This window comes from Pinus tabuliformis, chromosome X (assembly GCF_031772625.1).
Source record: "Pinus tabuliformis cultivar Carrire ecotype Pingquan chromosome X, CPIR1, whole genome shotgun sequence".
NCBI lineage: Eukaryota > Viridiplantae > Streptophyta > Pinopsida > Pinales > Pinaceae > Pinus > Pinus tabuliformis.
Genome location: NC_142308.1, coordinates 1,248,730,599 through 1,248,744,620, shown reverse-complemented (window position 1 = coordinate 1,248,744,620; position 14,022 = coordinate 1,248,730,599).

Sequence of the window (14,022 nt, the reverse complement as noted above, 5' to 3'; positions counted from 1 at the left end):
ATTTCCATGCTACCCCACTAGATCTTCTAAGAAAGTGACTAAATTTAAGTCTCCAAGCACTTGGTTTCTTGAACGAAAAGGATGCTAAGATTCTCCTTCTCTACTTTTGCTTTGTGATGCTTTTGTTTCTTGGGAAAGTCGAGTCCCTTATATTGCATGACATCATCTGCATAGTTAAACTTGGTTTGGGTGAAGGAGATAATTCTCTATAAGATCTTTGTCTTTCCTTGAGTTCATGTGATGATCTTCCACCTCTTGTAATTTGTGTTTACTTTTATTTCTTCCCTTTTGCTTCCATGATATCTTCTTGGTGAGTTTTTAAAGAGGTGAACTTTATACATAGGTTGTTTAGTGGGTTGGAGGCGATTTTACTATTTTCACCTTTTTGAGTTAAGCGAAAATTTTCTTCACCCTTGCATTGATAAGGATTTGATGGAAACTTTATCAAACTGCAAGATTAAAAAAAGAGATCTATAAATTACATGACCATATATGTGATTGCTTCACTCGTTAATGATATTTCCTATATCTATTCATCCTCTCTTTCTGTTGGGTTTTCTTGATCTTGCTTGTTTTCCATTGGGGAAGAGAATTTTGGATTTTGATCTTTGCTCCATTGACATATCATCTTATTCATGTGCCTCAAGTCTCATGCTTTGTATATGCATCATGTTCCTTGTTGTCCATTGAGTCATGTTTATTGCTCTCACTATTTTTTTGGGTTGGAGTGGAGGTAGGTTGTGATTAGCAAGGGTCTTCAGATAACATGGCAATTTGTTTATTATGTGCTAGGTTATCATTTGCTTGCTTTGAGTCTTAAGGGGTTATGGCTAGGAACTTATTTTCTCCTCCTTACTTTCAATAGTAGTGAAGTCTTATATATCTTTGTTGTCACCTTTAGGCTTATTTTTGGATTATTGATTGAGGGCAGATTCCCAAACTAAGTAGTCATGTTCATGGTATTTGTGGCATGTGAAATGGATGTGGTTATAGTCTAGGGTTTGTAGCTATTCCTTACCTTTGAAGGAGATTGTTATGGTAGCTAGGAGGGTTGGAAGACGTTGATATAAACACAAGTGCGAGAATGATAAGTGTACTTACCTAGCTTGATAGACTTTGAAGATTTGACATACGACCTATTGTAATATGAATGCATTTCAAAGTTTCCTTTCCATAGAAATCCAACAAAAAGGACTAAATAAAAAACTTATCAAAATAGGGGATTATGAGAAGTCTTCCTTGTATGGATCAAACTCTCCATCTAATATAGAATGTACATTCAAGCAAAGTTGAAAAAGTGCAATCCTACTTCAAAAATGGCCTCTCTTTCATTTACACAAGAGAAAATTATAGTGAAAGCACCTTTTGCACCTAGCTTGATGTTGGTGGCTCCTATGAGATTGCAATGGGTCTTGACCCACCATTTTAGCATTGTTGTTGAGGGTCACATGCCTAAAAATTCCCAAATGATAGCATGCCAAATCATATATTGCATTCCACCTCCATCACATCTTGAGGTGACTACATAGCTTGGAATGTCATGTTATTTTTTTAGGCACTATCCCATGCTTTTTTTGAAATCCGAGCCTGATTATTATGGATAGACAAGATCCTTACTTACTGGAACCTAGGTAAAGGCTGCAAGGATCTTATCTTTTAGAATTTTAATGGAATCCTAGCTTATGTTAGCTTGGGAACTATTGAAAACATCCTTAAAGGAAGAGTGAGGGGGAACAACCCCCTTGATCATAGAGGAAATGATGTCTCCCCATGCAATGGGATGACCAATATAACATAAAAAAAACCTAAAGTGTAGAGAAAAATTCATAATCCTAGAGCTTATTTTCCCCTATTATCCATGCTATTTAAAAATGTCTACTAAAATCTCTAACAAAACTTCAATCTATACTAATTTTTGAGTTACTTAAATAATTAATTTTTCTAAACTCAATGGTCTAACGATATTGATGCATTTGTTGACAACTACTCATTTAGCTCAATTGTCAAGGGCCATGTCTAAAAATCTTCCCAATATCCATTCTATATTATTCTCATGTATTACAAGGATATCCTTGCTCATGTTAATCAATATTTGTTTTTCAAGATTCTATCAAAATTGAATTTGTTTCATCCTTGTTTGGGAGGTTTACAACTCATCACCTCCTACATATTGGATGGATTATATAACATTAGTAAACTGATGCACAAGGATTTCTGTAATATTGTTCTATGTTTCCTTGGATATTTAGGGATGATGATGTCAATTGGGTTTATCTTGACTAGTTGGGAGGAATTATTGTTATCCTCCTCACTCAAGTTCAATCCCTGCAAGTGACATGTTGAGCTCATATTGTGTTTATTATTGTAATGGCTTCAAGCCTTGTCATTATTGTTGAAAAAACACAACAAGAAAAATCCTAATTTAATTTGTCCTTGAATCAAATTAGGAATTAAATTCTAATTCTAATTCCCATAGCAACTTGTAACAATTAACTAAGTTAATTTGACTTAGTTGGCTAAGTAAATTTGAGTTGGGAGTATATCTAGAGTCATGTAGAGTGATCCCTAAATTTTAGGGGCCCAGGTTGAGTTCTTATTGAGTTGTAATTATTTAACTCATATTATCTGAGTTAAATTCAGTTAAACTAGTCCTAACTGATGGATGAACTAGTGAGAGGTCAAGTGAATTAAATTGGATTTAATTCACATGCATTAATAAATCAGATAGCAAATAATTCACTCATAAATAACTCATGCATGTTAGTTTGAGAACGACCCAATTGAGATTAGAGTTCAGGGACAATGTACTATCAGTTGTAAAATCATCTAAATTAAACCAATGGTGCATGCAATCAGAGGAAGGCCTATGGATGGATTGTGTAGTTATGAGTGAGGAATTTCCTAATTAAATATGGGCTAATTCCCAAGGGAACAACGCAAGGAAGTAGGAGCTTGGCAGGCAGCAGATTTGGCTAAGTATTGGCTTGAGTTGGTTTGTGAAGCAGTGAGATAGATTGTACTTGTGCAGAGATTGTTCGGGTTGAACAAGCATTGTATTTTCTTCTCAAATATTCTTATTAATGCAATATACAGATAGCATGGGTTTTTAGTTGTGGCTTTCCCTAGAAAATTATTGTGTTATGTGTGATTGAAATTCTTCCTTTTCTGCTTTGTGATTTCATTGATCAATTTTTGTTTTGCACTGATGAGTAGAGTATATTCAAGTCAATTTTTTTAGCATATTACAATCTGCAATTTGAATCTACAAGAAAATTCTACATGGTATCATAGTTGAAATCACTATAGAAGAGAAGAATACGAGTTTGTTGTGCTGGAGATAGATTTGCAGTATCATACTTCAGAGCCAATAGGATGTCATTCTACGAATTGAGACTTGAGTATGCCCTGGAGGGTAGCTCAAACTACATAGCTTGGAAGGATAGGATGGAGGCAATGTTGGAAGACAATAGGTTGAAGCAATTCATAGATAATGATATCTCGAAGCCTCCAACATCTAATGCTAAAGATCTGGAAGAATGGAGAAAGTGTGTGGCAAAGGCGAGAAGGATTATCCTATAAGGAGTTCGAGATCATATTGTCTTGAATCTCCATGGTAAGGAAACTCCATTTGCAATGCAAAAGGCCTTGACAGACCTGTTTCAAAACAACAATGACCACAAGAAATTGGCACTAAAGGAAAATCTCAGAAAGATCAAGATGGAGAAGGGTGATACAATACCGAAATACTTGACCAAGTTCACCCAATGTCGGGATGAGCTTGGAAGTGTCAGTGTTACTGTTGCAGAAGACGATCTGATGAGCCTAACACTTCTAGGACTTCCTAAGAGATGGCACAACTACCAGGACTCAGTCAATGGGAGGGGAAGCTATCAAAGTGGGAGTGATTGTGGTCTGACTTGGTACAGGAAGAGATTCAGTGGAACACCAGAGATGGATCCCAATCCAAGCATGATGATGAGGAGAATTGTGCCTTAGTTGGAAAGGTGAAGAAATGGAAGGGGAATTCATCCCATTCCAAATCAGATTCCATTCAGGGTGGCAAGAAGAAGGACATATCAAAAATTAAATGTTTTCACTATCGTGAGTTGGGACACTATGCCACAAAGTGTTCGCACAATGAGGCCAGTAAGAAGCCCTTAGGAGGAGTAGTGGGTGAAGCTCTTGCTTCACAATTCGAACTAGATTTCACCCTCATCACTTGCATGGTGACAACCGTGATGGGTAGTGTGTGGTACCTAGATAGTGGAGCCTCTTGTAGAAATTTTGAATAATATGACACTTATTCCCAGAGATTATCCTGATTATACACTATTGCGGAATGCATGCATAATACATAACCTACTCTACGTTGATCATCAATTTTGTGGAATTAAAAACAATGAAACATCAATCACATGCGCACATTAACACAGTATGTAACCCGGGGAAAGCATACAGCTGAAAACCCCAAACTATCTGTATATTATAATGATTGAGAACATGTAACAATACATAGTACAATACTCCTCACAAGTACTCAGTACTATCTCCACCTATTGCACACAAACTAGCTCAGATCTGAATCAATCACTGGTTCAAATCTCCTCTGTTGCTTGCCTGCCTCCACTGCGCAATCCTGCATGAGAATAATGATGAATGGTTGAAGAAAACTCATATTTCCTTGGCTGAACCACGCAATCCTCATTGGCATTACTCAATCCCATTGATTGTGCAAGATATCATGCACAACTATAGTCACAACTGATAGCAATCTCAACCTCTAACACCTATCTCCATTGAACTGTCCATGCACTAAGTTAACTGATGTATTCTTTAGTTGCTTTATGAGTTAATAATTAGTGAATTAATTTAAAAATTAATTCACATCACTCATCACTAGTGTATTCTGCAGTTAGACTAAATACAACTAGTTTAACCAAGTCAAATTGAACACAACTCCATCAACTCCACAATCAACTCCACCAAACTCAATCACTTGAGTTCTAACTGAAGTCCACCATGCAATAGCTCAACTGACTCATAAGAAAAGCTTATTTCCTTCTGAAAACTGCATGTGCCACATCTGTAGCTCGAATTGAAGTGCTCCAAGAGGATAAGATAATGTTTATAGTCCAAATATTATTAAGAGCTAATAATATTTGACTGTTCTATTTTTAGCCTGGCAGTCTAAAAATAGAAACCGCCCATATGCCTAAAAATAGAAGTCCATCTATTTTTACGAACATGACCAATCATCCACAAATAGCATCCTGCAACTCATAGACCATGATCCATATGTCTAAAAATAGACATAGTCTAAAAATAGACTTTGCGCCAAAAATAGCCTGCGGGCCCACTTAGTGAAGGCGACTCCTTTCCACTAAGCTCCATCATCTTGTTGAATTTTCAACACCTCTTTCCATATGACCAACAACAAAGAGCTCTTAAGTGACTTGGAGGAGAAGGACCTCCATATGCACATCAAGATGGGAGATGATGGGAGGTATAGCGCGACCGACATCGATACTGTTAGCTTTCAAAGGGAGTCTGGTTTTCCCCTCACATTAAAAGATGTCATGTATGTTTCGGGTTTGAAGAAGAACTTGGTTTTTGTTTCCATGTTGGAGGACTGAGGTTATGATGTGATATTTAGTAAGGGGAATGCTTTCCTTCGTCACATAGCCTCAGAACAGGTGAAGTGGATTGAGGTTCGGGTGATGAACATCTACAAATTGGATGTAGAATACTACGCTACTTTGAGTACTAAAGCAGAGAAGGTGCAGAGCCGAGACATCGGTGAATATTTGGTCACTTGCACCACGGAGCTTTGAAGATCATGTAGAAAATTTCTATAGGACTTTCTAAAGGTACACTAGAGCAGAAAGACACATGCAAAGGGTGTACATTGGGGAAGTACACCAAAGCTTCCTTTAATTATAAAGACAGTCGAGCGTAAGCAATCCTTGAGCGAGTTTACTTAGATGTGTGTGGACAGTTCTCTATAACATCCACGACTAAGCACAGGTATTATGTAATATTTGTTGATGATTTTTCCTATAAGTGTTGTATTTTCTTCATGCAGAAGAAAGATCAGACGTTCGCTAAATTTTGTGAATTTAAAGCACTTGTCAAGAAAGATACTAGCAGGAAAGTTAAAGCTCTCAGAAGCGATAATGGTGGAGAATATGTGTTGAATGAATTCAATAACTTATGTGCATCAGAAGGCATTCGACGGGAGTTGATAGCACCTCATAACCCACAACAGAATATGGTGGCTGAAAGGAAGAACATAAGTGTTGTGGGAGCGGAACAAGAGATGTTACATGATCAGGGCCTACTGTTGCACTTGTGGGTTGAAGCATGTAACAAAGTTGTTTATTTGCAGAACAAAAGTCCTCATTGAATTCTCAGGATGATTACACTAGAAGAAGATTTTTCGGGTAAGAAAAAAAATGTGGCACACTTCAGATTGTTTGGTTCATTAGTCTACTATCATGTTACCAAGGATGCACGAAAAAGGCTAGAGCCAACAACTGAGTTGGGCATATTTGTGGGGTGCACTGATACACCTCACAACTATCGGGTGTACCTGCCATCCAATAGGATGACAGTGGTTCGTAGAGATGTGAAGTTCAATGAAGAGAAGGCCATGAGATGTTCCCTTGAGAGGGAGCTTTAGTTACATGCAGATGAGGAGCTTTTAGCTCCAAAGGAGGAACCTTGGGATGATGTGGAGCAGCCACATGCAGAGGAGAAAAGAGTGGAAACACCCACTAATGCAGATACTTCCAGAGATGGAAGAAAGTGCACCAAAGAGGCTAACATATTGTTAAATGATGCTCGAGAGAATGTGGGAGCACCCACATCACATCGTAGGTAAAGGATGTCACCAGACCAGTACACTAGCTACATGGCTCTGATGAGCAAGAGTGTATAGATTGATCCATCCTTATTCGAGAAAGTAGTGCAACAAACAATGTGGGTTGATGCCATGGATGAAGAGTATGCCTCCATTATCAGAAACCGTGTTTGGGAGGTGGTCCCAAGACCAACAAACAAGTTAATGGTGAGTTCCAGATGGATTTACAAAGTAAAGCAAGCAACAAATGGGAGTGTGGAGAAACACAAGGCCAAATTGTGTCCAAAGGGTTCTCTCAGGTGGAAGGAATTGATTATGATAAGACCTTTCCTCATGTAGCAAGGTACTCATCAATTAGATCTATTATAACATTGTCAATGTAGAGAGGATAGAAGATACATCAGATGGATGTAAAGACAACATTCCTCAATGACATGATTGAGGGAGAGGTGTATATTGAGCAACTGAAAGGATTTGAGACCTTCAACAGAGAGCCACATGTGTGTAGACTCAAGCGAGTGTTGTATGGACTAAAACAAGCACCCTGTGCTTGGTACACCAGGATTGACAACTATTTCACCAGGTTGGGCTTCACCAAAAGTGAAGCAGATGCGAACCTTTATCATATTGTGGTTAAAGGTAAATTCTCGATTATAGTTTTATATGTTGATAATTTGATTATGGCAGGTGATGAGAAGCTAATTAAATCTTGCAAAGAGGGTCTTGCAAGAGAGTTCGAGATGAAGGACCTGAGGCTCATGCATTACTTTCTTGGTATGGAAGTATGTCAAGGAGATGAGGAATTGTTTGTCTCTTAGAGAAAGTATGCCAATGAGATACTGAAGAAATTCCACATGGAGAGAAACAAACCCATGGAGACTCCTCTAATTGGTAAATGGAGGAATAAGGATGCTACACCAAGTGAAATAGTGGAGGCTACTATTTATAGACAACTTGTGGGTTCACTTATGTATTTGGTGAACACACGACCGAGCATGTATTTTGCAGTTAACCAGCTTAGTCAAGACATGGTTAACCCAACCAAACTATATTGGAAGGCATCCAAACCTATGTTGAGATACCTCCGAGGCACCACTCAGTTTAGTCTTTGGAACAAACAAATAGAGGGAGTGAAGCTTCAAGGCTTCACAAATGCAGATTGGGCAGGGGGTCCATCCGATAAGAAGATCACATCAGGGGGAATCTTCAGTATTGGGTCAACAATAGTTTCTTGGTACAACATGAAGCAAAAGCAGAAGCAGAAGCAAAGTACATGGATGCTAGTCAAGCAACTTGTGAGGCTATCTGGATGAGGAGGATCGTTGTTGGGTTGTTTGGTCAACAAATGGATCCTGCAGTGATTTACTATGACAATCATAGTAGTATCAAACTCTCTAAGAATTCAGTTTTCATGATCATTCCAAGCATATTGACATCTGGTATCACCATCTAAGAGATTGTGTGCAGAGGAGAATCATGTTGCTAAAGTACATTCCTATAGAGGAGCAAGATGTAAATATTTTGACAAAGGCATTGTCAAGATGCAAATTCGAGTTTCACAGAGGCAAGATCGGGGTAGCAAATAATCCCTTTCTTGTTCAGAGGGAGTGTTGAAAAATTGCAACAAGAAAAATCCTAATTTAATTTGTCCTTGAATTAAATTAGGAATTAAATTGTATTTCTAACATAGAAACTTGTAATAGTTAACTAAGTTAAGTTGACTTAGTTGGCTTAGTAAATTCAAGTTGGGGGTCTATCTAGAGTCATGTAGAGTGATCCCTAAATTTTAGGGGCCCAGGTTGAGTTCTTATTGAGTTGTAATTATTTAATTCAGTTAAACTAGTTCTAACTGATGGAGGAACTAGTGAGAGGTCAAGTGAATTAAATTGGATTTAATTCACATGTAGTAATCAATCAGATAATTGATAATTCACTCATAAATAAGTCATGCATGCCAGTTTTGAAAAAGACCCAGTTGAGATTAAAGTTCACGGACAATGTACTATCAGTTATAAAATCATCTAAATTAAATTGATGGTGCATGCAATCAGAGGAAGGCCTATGGATGGATTGCGCAATTATGAGTGAAGAATTTCCCAATTAAATATGGACTAATTCCCAAGGGAACAACGCAAGGAAGTAGGAGCTTGGCAGGCAACAAATTTGGCTAAGTATTGGCTTGAGCTGGTTTGTGAAGCAGTGAGATAGATTGTACTTATGCAAAGATTGTTTAGGTTGAACAAGCATTGTATTTTCTTCTCAGATCTTCTAATTAATGCAATATACAAATAGCAAGGGTTTTTAGCTGTGGCTTTCCCCTGAAAATTATTGTGTTATGTGTGATTGAAATTCTTCATTTTCTGCTTTGTGAGTTCATCGATCAATTTTTGTTTTTCGCTGATGAGTAGAGTAGATTCAAGTCAATTGTTTTAGCATATTACAATCAATAGTTTGAATCTACAAGAAAAATCTACAGTTATACAACATTGAGCCTTGAAGAAAATCTTACCCTTGCCTAAGGGGTGGAGGGTGGGGTGTTTTTTTACATAGAAAAAAACAAAGGTTTAGGGATGAAAATAATAGGTAAAAATTTATTTGATATTTCTCCAAATATTGTTGGAGCTCTTCCTTAAAGGCTTCTATTTGTGGGCTTTCTCAATGGATTTAATACTAAAACCTTGTGCAATGGCCCATAAATATTATGGCATTGAGGATTGCTATATGCCTTTTACATGTGGTGAAAAAGGAGTTGATATCCCAACCATCAATGAATTGCATGTTGTTGAACTTATGTCACTAGTCCCAAAGATGCTTTGCACATTCAAATCTCATTAAGATATGGGCACTATGTTATTGTGTTCCAACACAAGAATACATATGTAACTTATACATAATATCTAACTAGTGTTATGGTAATAGTTTAATATTATGAGTTATTAACACATTACATATATTTGTTTTAAGGGTTATTGCTACAAGGATAACAAGGCTTATAAAGTTATTAGTGCATGGAGCACATTGCTTAAGGCATAGGGCTTATAACAATTTTAGGGATATTTATAATGTTCAATAGCAAACGCTTCAAAATGATTATTAGTCATACGGGAAATCACTGTGGGACCATGGTGCCATATGAGTTATAAAGATTAATGGCATACATACCATACAAATTAATAGTATGAGGATCAAAGGTTTAATAGGGGTTATGAGGTTAGGGACTATATGGGTGATTAAGATTGCAATTTTTATCAACATAGGGACCATATGGATTATAAGTGTCGTTAGAATATAGACCACCAAAAAGGTTTTTGACACATGGACAATAATAATTATAATGATTACAGGGTTTATTTACATGAAACCTATAGAGATTAGAGGCATCATGCACCATGAACCATAAAAGTTATACTTGAGTTATACAAATTATCAATGAAAGGGCTAGATATATTACATGGACTAAATGCATTATTAATATAGGGACCATACATATTATTAACACATAGATCCTAAAGATTTTAAAGGTCATTAGTATGAAGACCAATATGATTACTACGATGAGACCATACGAATTATATGATTATTGGCGAGGGGTTATATAAATTATTAATATGAAGACAATTAAAATTATAAACATGATAAGCAGTAACAAATAGTGATCACTAAATAATTATATATTGACAATAATTAAATGATTGATTTTAGACTTTTGTAATCCATACTGATTTTAATACTATCTTTTAGATTAAACATAATATAAATTGTTAAACAACATTTCCAAAATAATATAAATTATAATTTTATATATATACACAATAACAACTAATAAAAAAACCACTATTAAATATATAATTTCGATTAACAAATTAAACCATAAATACAATAACAACAATCAACCCAATAAAGCCAAAACCATTATTGAATAATCTACCATAAGCATTTATAACAGCCAATAATAACAATCAACCCAATAAAGCCAAAACCGTTGTTGACATGTATGGAATTAAACTTACTTTTAATGATAGTCATTTTTTACAATGATCTCACAAAAGTCAAAGTGAAAAATCCTAACGTTGATGTTTTTAGAATAAAAAGTGGTGTAAACTATTTCTCTTATTGTAGTTTCGGGTGAGCTGTCATCCTATTCTGCAATATGTCCATTACAATAACACTGATTGTGGCAAAGTTCTTAATCATAATCCAGTAGAAGTTCTCAATCATAATTCAATAGAGCCGTTTTCAATCACAGTGAGCTTGGGTTCTTCTCAAATAAGATTTGATTGATTTTATTTGTTGTAAAATTTAAAAATAAAAATAATTTTTTGTTTGAAGGTGAATTATCATTAGGTAAGGTATAAAAGGTTGTTAAATTTTAAAAATATAAATTGAGTGAAATATAGGATATATAAGTTTTGAGGGCAATCCAAGGTAACTTAAGATATGTTGAAACTTGAGAGATTTAGGTTCAAAATTTCCGGTTTGCGACCTAGGTTTATGGAAAGCAAAATAAGTTTATCGTAGAGCCCCAAAAATTTATTAATAATTATATATCACGCAAACTGTTTGATTCCTCTAAATAAAAAAACAAAATATATAAAATACATAATTAAAAAGAAAAAAATAAAAATTTTAAAAAGATATTTTTTTTTAAATTTATTCTCTTTTATCCTTTTAATCAGAAGAGAATTAAAAATAAAAAGATATGAGATAGAACTAATTATTATTGTAGAGCCTTATTCATGAGATTGTCAACCTTTAAAAAACCATACTTGGTAGTTTTATATCAAACCAAGACAATAATTTTAAAGAGGTTGTTTGATAGTGGATGCTTATAATCGCTAGTCTTATTATCTTTTTAAAAACCCTTTAAATACCTCTCCTTTAATAAAGGGAAGGAAACATTGGAGATTAATGAAAATTATTATAAAAAAAATATATAAAATTAATATATTTTTATAAAATTATATGTAAAATAGTATGTGTATTATAAAATAAATTTTTTTTTTTTTTTTTTAAATGTTGAATTGGAAATAGGGTAGTATATAGTTTTATATATAGAATTAAAGTTAAATTTTACTAAAAAGTATATCATCATATTAGAGGTAGTTTTCAGAATGATTATAAGTGAAATTGACTTTCTTGCATATATTATTTAGGCTATACCTACACTCACCTCCTACATTAAGACCTAAAATTGCTTCTTACAACTCAAGAGCTAGTAATCCTTTGATGTAAGGAATAATGCAATAATCCAAAAAAAAACATATGGCAAGATAGAAAGTCTACCCCTTTATAAACCACAAATAAATTATTTCAAGTAACATATTTTTTCTTCAATAATAATAGTAAGTTAGTCTAAATTTATAGATAACAACTAATAATAATTATCTTTTGTTTGTTTGTTTGTTAGGTTAACTAACAATAAGTTAACCTAGATTCATAAATAACAACTAATAAAATTCATATTTTTTTTGTTTGTTTGTTTTTTAGGTAATGTGAGTCTTGAGATGTAAGAAAGAAAGAAAGAAAAGTATTTTAATGTCCACGAGGCTAAAGATAGCATATGGGACAGATTGCTTCTTCAACTGGTTGATGCATTCTGCCCTTTTCCAATGAAGCCTCACAATAAACTCTCCCGACTTCTCGACCAACCCCTCGCTAAATAGATTATCCCAAGAGCCAGCCGCCAAAATATCTTCAGATCTTTTTCTGTTGTCTTTGAAGGCCTCGCATTCTAAAATGAAATGTTTTTCTTTTTCCACTTTTCTGGAAGAACAAAAAATACATACTCTTTCCTCCCACCCTTATTTTGGCCTTTTCCAGTGCCCTATTTCACAACGGAGTTGATGAGAATTAGTACTTAACTGAGCAATAAGAATTTTGGCTCTCCAAGAAATATATGTCTCTATGTATGCTTTTTGTTGATGATTATGAGTGGGATTAAACACTTCAATATAGTATTTGTTCTTTGTCCCTAGCTCCTTATCCCAGGTATGGTTGTGGAACTTATCCATAACAAATTTTTTTATCTCTTTACTGTTTATGGGACACGTGTTCAAGCAAATACCCCATTTACTAAACAATTTGCTATCTTGTTGCATCCAAGTCTTCTTTCTTTTGCACAATATGTCAATAAAAACAACCTTAGGCCATATGCCCTCTTCCATTTGCTCAATTTTTTTAAAATACCTTATGACTCGCACCATAACAATTGTTTCAATAGGAACAACCCCTGTTTCACTTAACAAGATAGCATAAGGAACTGCACTTTTAATTTAGAATTTGTTTGTAATCAAACACTTCTGAATTTTCTCAATTTGTTTCCACTGCATGTCAGATGTACTGCTTGCCCACAGTTCATAACCATAGAGAATCAATGGAATCACTAGAAGACCAAAAAGAGTTTGAGTGTTTTTCCAATCCCATAACTCTGCTTCTCTACACCTATTTTGAAAAGCATAAAATGCTTTCCAAGCCCCCAAAGTTCTTTTCTTTCTACATCCATTCCAAATTAGATTTTTGTTGTAGTCAATTCTGAGATATTTGTAATCCACAACTTCTTCCAAAATGTTGACTTCAAAGTAGAATGTATGTTGGTTATGTTTTCTTTTTTTAGAGAAAACCACTACTTTTGTTTTGCTAATATTGACTTGCATCCCCACCCTTCTACAAAAATGCTCAAGGGATAGTAAGTGCTCTTGCAAACCAAGAGCAGATTTAGCAATCAGAATAAGGTCATCTGCATATAAAAGAAGCCTTATAACAAACTTGCCCAAATGGATAGCATCTCCCCCTTGCAAATTTAACCACTCCTCAAGCTTGTCGGTATATAAACCAAAAAGGATATGAGACAATGGGCAACCTTGCTTGACCCCGATATCGCTTCTAAAACTTTCAGAAATGCTTGCTGACATTCTAATTTTGACTTTCACCTCTTCATATAGCCTATGCACAACTGTTTTCAAATGTTTAGGAACCCCAAGTTCCTCCATTCTGTGCGAAAGCTTATCCCTAGGAACTGTGTCAAATGCTTTTCTGAAATCAACAAAGCGACAAAATATTTCTTCCTTTTTCTCCCAAACTTTTTCAATGATGTGTCTTAAAGTTATACTATGATCAATTATGGAATGTTGAGGTCTAAAACTTGCTTGCCCTTTAGCGTGCTT